Genomic DNA, 6,508 nt, shown 5'->3' on the forward strand with positions numbered 1-6,508 from the left:
TCCCCCTCTTGAGGCACACAAAGATCACTGCTGAGGTCCCAATTTGTGATGAGTTAAAAACCCAAATTAAGCCCCAGAGCATGTATCTCTCTGGAGTAGGAACTTGAAAAGAGGATAAATAGGAGTTGGGTGGAACCTGCCTGCAAGAATCTTTTATTTTCCTTTAAGGCTACAGAAAAATCTACTCATAAGCAAGGAAATTAATTCTCATAATAAAAGCACCCCTATGAAGAGCCAAGGTACCCAGTCAGGTTCCACATGGAGAGTATGCTGTATCACATTTGATTCTGAGGGCACAGGATTAAGATCAGTTCTTTCTGGAAATACTAGCTTCTCACAAACTGCTTCCTTAATTGGTAAATACTGTGCTATTTCGTTAGGTTCTGTGAAGAGGGAAGATGTGACATGCATTAAATTAGCAATTTTGCTCTCTCTGGATGTATATCGTCGTAACATGTAGGTCTTGTCAGTTTCATGGTAAAGCCTTGTGTCATTTGTTCGGATGAGCGCCCCATCAGTTTTTTTCTGAGGAAAAACCGCAGTAGCAGAAAAAAAGCTGGAAGGCATTACTCGAATTTTCACACTCCGGCTGGAAACTCTGTGATCATGCAATTCATCCTCAAAAGGGAGAACTTCTTCAAAAAATTTTATCTGTTCTCTGGCTTTCAATGTTTCTGTATCTATATGATCTGTTGTAGGTACAACCTTTAACTTAAGAGATTCTCCAAGCAATGACTCTTTATAATCTGTTGTATAGGTCCAGTCACATGGTTTAGTAGCTTCTTTGGAATGTTCACCCTCCGTTCTTCTTTCCTGTCACTCTTCAGCACAAGCTACTTTGAGCATGCCCTGGTAGTTGTTCACACATCTCAGTGCATCTGTAGCATTGAACTCTTTCAAAGCCAGAGTCATGCTGGATCCTTAGAACGTTATCTCCAAACATCATTTCAGGGAGGGAGGGAGGGAGGGATGCCATATACAGCTTGTCAGCTAACTTTTCCACACCTGCAGACTTCATGATGTGGGTCTTGGACGCCGTCAGCTTCCAAGGCCGGAAGAAGTCCTGGTAGTCTCTGAAAGCCGTGGATCATCAAGGCAGAAGCGGAGCCGCTGGACTACTAGGAGCAAGTGTCTGCGGTTGCGGTGTGGCCCCAGGTATTTTCTTAATTAGTGATCAATGGGGGAGGGCCCTGCCCTGGGTCCTGGGTTCTACAAGAAAGCTGGCTGAGCAAGCCAAGAGAAGCAAGCTAGTAAGTAGCACCCCTCCATGGCTGCTGCATTAACTCCTGCCTCCAGGTTCCCACTCTGCTTGAGTTCCTGCCCTCACTGCTTTTGGTCATGATCATTCTATGGAACTATGGGAGAAATAAACCTGTTCCTCCCTATGTTGCTTTGTTCGTCTTTCCATTGTAGCAATAGTAACCCTAACTAAGACAATAAAACCCTTTCTGCAATAACCACTACCATCTTTATCTCCTCTGGAGGGGGTTGGGCCTCATGAATGTCTCTATCCATAGTGCATGTTAAAAGGCCTGATCTCATGTAGGTATTCGTTGTTGCTACGTGTTCATGTCTGTAATAATTGTGTCGTATCCGAGTGGTGGTATTTCATGGCACTTTTATGCATCCTCTGGTGCTAACAATATTTCTACCCTCCTCTGTCATATTCCTAGGCCTTTGGGTCAGGGTAATATAGAAGTTTCATTTAGGGCTCCAGGTTGAGAGTGATACTACTCTACAGATACGTTTTCTTCCTGCCTGGGCCCATGACCTCCTCAGCCAGAGGTTTTAAAGTAAGTTTATAGTACCACACATGTATTACTTTCTGTGACATGGGGCTCCAGTCAAATCTCAAAGCGGTTGGTTACCCTCAATGCACTCATTGGGCATAGGGTATTTCCAGACTATCAGGTGGGTACTGTAGCAAACTTAGTCTGTATGCAGGTAAGACTTGAGATTTCTCCCGCAGCAACTCCCATAACATGGATATTAGCCAGGATGGAGAGGGAGCTTCCAGCTCAGTTCTAAATTCAGTTCTCTGTATCCTGTTCCAAAATGTACTGTGTCTGCAGCAGCAGCGGCGGCAGCGGTGGCAGCAGCGGTGACAGCAGCAGCAGCAGTAGCGTCTTGTCATATAGTTTTTGGTCAACCAAAGGCTGGAAATAGCCAGTATTCTGTTTGAGGCCTCTTGGTACTTACTGACCAATAACTCATTAAGTATTTTGTGCCTGGTGCTGGGATTTTCATTTAAAAGCATATGATCTCTGGAAACAGCATTATCTACTCTTGAGGAAACCAGCTGTTCTCAGAGCTTATTATTCTGATTCTTAAGTTTAAAAAGAAGTTTTTTTTTCCTACAGAAGTATTTTTCCATATGTGTGTGTGTCTGCGATTGTATGCTGTATGTATGCAGGTGCCTAGGGAGGTCAGAAGAGGGTGCTGGAGTCATAGAAGTTTGAAAGCCATCTGAAATGGTTACTGGGAACTAAACTCCAGTCCTCTGGAAGAATACTAAGTGCTCTTCACCACTGAGTCATATATCCAGCCCTAAATATTAAATTGTATTTTTTAGCTAATAAAGCAGTAAATTTCTCTATGGCTTTTTATGTATCATTGATTTTGTTAACGCACCTCTACACACACTTTTATATTCCTAGTATCTCTCCTTTTTTCACAATTCCTTTCTTCCTGGCTTCCACACACACTCCAATGTAAATACAAAAATCTATAAATCCAAAGCTAGAATCCACATATGACTGAAAATCTATTTTCTGGTTACCTCCTAGAGTATGATATTTTCCAGTTCCATCTATTTCATACAAATCTTTTGTCTTTTTAAATAGCTGATTAAAATTCTACTGTATTTATTTACCACAGTTCAGTTTCATTGTCCATTCATCAGTTGACACACTGATTCCACTTCTATTCATTTATTGTTAATAGAGCATCAATATTCACACATGCGCAAACATACCTATGGTGGAATCATATGGTAGTTCTGTTTTTGGCTTTTTTGAGAAACCTCCATATTGGCTTCCATAATGATCACACCTTGCTCCATTATTTTTTTTTAATATTTTTTGACTAAAAATGAGTCTTCGTTGGCCTCAGCTATTTGAGGGGGATGACGCAGGAGGAGTAGGTGGCACCAATATCAGGTCGGCCGTGATTATAAGTAGGTGATGGAGAACTCGCCCAGGTAGTGGCCAATCATCTCTGTTTTGATCTCTGCCTGGTTTAATGTCTTGCCATTGTACACACCCACCATGCTGCCAACCATCTCAGGCAGGAAGAGCATGCCCCTCATGCTCTTCACCACCTCCGGCTTCTCTGGGTGGCGCCTCATTCTTGGCTTGTCTCAAGCGCTTGCGTAGTGAGTGAATGCTGCTTACGCTGCAGGCCACATTTCAGGCGCTGCCTCTGGTGGGCTGTACAACTGTATCAGCGGCTCACTGGACATGTCCAGCAGTTGGTTCAGGTCCATGCCATAGTAGGTGAACTTGTGGAAAGTCAGTTTCTTCTGTTCTACTTTAGCTGTCTTGGTGGCTGCTCAGAAAAGGATGCACTTTTGTCCACTCTTACTAGCAACATTTAAGCATTATTTACTCAATTTCTGGACAGATTTTGTTATCATTTTTATGTATATTTTAAAATTAATTAATTTATTTTGTGTGTATGAGTGTTGTTTGCATGTCTGTGTACTTGTGTATAAAATTCCTGTGGGGGCCAGAAGAGGGCACCAGAGTCACACAGCTGTGAGCCATCATCTGGGTCCTGAGAACTGAGCCCTGATGCTCTTAACCATCGAGCTAGCCATCTCTCCAGCTCTCATAGTGTTCTGGATGATAGCTGTTCTAACTGGGGTGAAGTAGAATCTTAAAATACTGTTAACCTGCATTCTCTTGATGGCTAAGGGTGCTGTACTCCTTTAAAAGTATTTACCAGCCATTTGAATATCTTTCTTCAGAGAATCGTCTGTTCAGTTCCACAGTCCATGTTTTAAGTACGTACCTTGCTTCCTTGATATTTTAGTTTCTTGAATTCTTTATACACTCTAGACACCAATCCTCTGTTAGATGTATAATTGGCAAGGGTCTTCCCCTAGCCTGTGTGCTGTCTCTTCACTTGATTGATAGTCTCCTGTACTGTCCAGGAGCTTTAATTTTTTGAGCTGCCAATTGTTGGTTGTTGGTCTTGCTTTCTGAGTCCCCAGTATCTATTCAGAAAGACCTGTCCTGTGCCTATATCTTGAAGTGCATACCATACTCTTTTTTTTCCTAGTATTTTTAAAGTGTCAAGTTCTATCTTGAGATCTTAGAAGTTGAGCTTTGCACAGAGTGAAAGATAGAAATCTAGTGTTTTTTTCTTTTCTGTTTTATATTGACACCCAGTCCCCTAGCATCATTTATTGAAGATGCTGTTTGCTTTTTCATTGCATTTGTCAAAAAAATGTAGCTATAGTTGTGTAGAGTTTTGACTGTATTCTCCATTTTATTCCCCCCCCCCCCCTCTCTCTCTCTCTCTCTCTCTCTCTGTGTGTGTGTGTGTGTGTGTGTGTGTGTGTTACCAATATCATGTAGAATAAGTTGAAGTCAGGTGTGGTGATCCATGTTGGATTTTTTCTTCAGGATTATTTTGCCCATCTTTAGCCTTTTTATGTAATTGTGAGTTCTTGTTTTCTCTGTGTCTCCCTCCTTCTCTTCCTCCTCACTTCCTTTATCTCTTATATCATTGACTTTTCTGTGAAGTACAGACCAGTTATTTTACATTTGGTGATTTTTCTGAGAGTTTTCTTAGGATTAACTTCAGGTTAAAAATTTGGCTAAGGAAAATCAATAGACAGTTATTTTATTTATTTTATTTTATTTTGTGGTGCTGGAAGTGGAATAAGGTCTTTGTACATGACATGTTGACACTTGACCAACTGAGTTCCTTCCCAGCCCCACCGTCACTTTCTCATTTGCAAGCTCGCTTTCAAACCATCTTAAATATTTTACGATATGCTGATAATTAATTTAGCAAATTAGTATAATTAACATAATTATAACCTAATGAATTGAACTATATTTTGCTTAACACATAAAAAATATCCCAGAGTCAAGTAATGATTAAAAATTATATCATTAATGTTCTGATTTAATTAGTATTCTCTCGACTTAAAAGCTACAGTTGCTAACCAATAAAAATTGTAAATTGAGGTCATTTAGGCCCATCCTAGAAAACAAGGTTTCTCTGGTTCCCATTTCATATTAGGAAGACACACTGAAAGGAGAGTGCTCAGGAAAGGGAAACGGTGAGAGATTTTTATAGACTAATACCACAGTTCTTTATAGACCACTTTATCACACTCAAAGGGTGGCAACTCCAAGGCTAATCTTAGAGCTCTTTGAAGAGGAAGCCAATGAGAATGAATGAAAGAGTGATATTGCAGAAGGTCTGAGGAGACTCAGAAACTACAGAAGATGGATGTAACTGGGAGAGTGTGTGAAATAATTCCCCAAAGAAGCAGGATGCTGGGTTCTTGAGGTCTATCTTTGCATTTCAGAACCCTTGGTAGATTGGATTGTCCTTGAGGTTAGGGGGCTGCATGATACACCAGCTAGCCTAGGGCATTTTAAGGAGTAGAAGAGCACTTTAAGTTCTTTTCTTTTTTAAAAAATACATTTACTCTTTCAAATATTACATCCTGACCAGTTTCCCCTCTCTCCTCTCCTCCAACTCTCTTCCCCATCCACTCTTTCCACATTTCCTTTCAGAAAAGGGCATGCAGGCCTCCTAGCAATATCAACCAAACATAGCATAATAAGTTATACTAAGACTAGGCATCTCCCCTCATATTAAGGTTAGGTAAGGCAACCCAGTAGGAGGAAAACGGCCTCAAAGGTAGCAAACACTTCAGAAACAGCCCTGCTCCCACATTAGGAGTCCTACAAGAACACCAAGCAACTCAGCCATAGAATATATTCAGAGGGCCTAGTTCAGACCAATACAGATTCCCTGATTGTTGGTTAAGTCTCTGAGCCCTTTTAAGCCCAGGTTAGTAGAGTCTGTGAGTTTTCTTGGGATGACTTTGACTCTTTATATCCTACAATCCTTCCTCTCTTGATGAATTCATGGAGCTCCACCTAATGTTTGACTATGGGTCTCTGCATCTGTATGAAATCTCTCTGATGATTATTATGCTAGGCTACTGTCTACAAGTACAGCAAAATATTGGAATTATTTCATGTACTTTCTTTTTATTCCTAGCATGCTTGGTTTTATCCTAGGTTATCTGGCCTCTGGTTCCTGGCCCTCTCCAGGCAGTCTCAGGTGAGATCCCTCTTATCTCATGGATCTCAAGATGAACCAACCATTAGCTGGCAACTCCCATGATTTTCTATGCCACCTTTACCCCAGCACAACATAGAGGTGGAAAATTTTTTAGGTTGAAGGTTTTGTGACTGGGTTGGTGTCCCAATTCCTTCACTGGAAGTCTTGCCTGGTTAAAGGCTGGTACAGACTCTGT

At 41.2% G+C, this 6,508-nt stretch overlaps 2 pseudogenes; both read right to left on the reverse strand.

Moving 5' to 3' along the window:
• Positions 1–207: 207 nt before the first annotated feature.
• On the reverse strand, positions 208–1,033 carry Tiprl-ps2 (TOR signaling pathway regulator, pseudogene 2; annotated as a pseudogene).
• A 2,078-nt stretch (positions 1,034–3,111) lies between these two features.
• On the reverse strand, positions 3,112–3,529 carry Rps15-ps4 (ribosomal protein S15, pseudogene 4; annotated as a pseudogene).
• Positions 3,530–6,508: the final 2,979 nt, after the last annotated feature.

The sequence above is a fragment of the Rattus norvegicus genome, chromosome 5, assembly GCF_021556685.1.
Source record: "Rattus norvegicus strain SHRSP/BbbUtx chromosome 5, alternate assembly SHRSP_T2T, whole genome shotgun sequence".
NCBI lineage: Eukaryota > Metazoa > Chordata > Mammalia > Rodentia > Muridae > Rattus > Rattus norvegicus.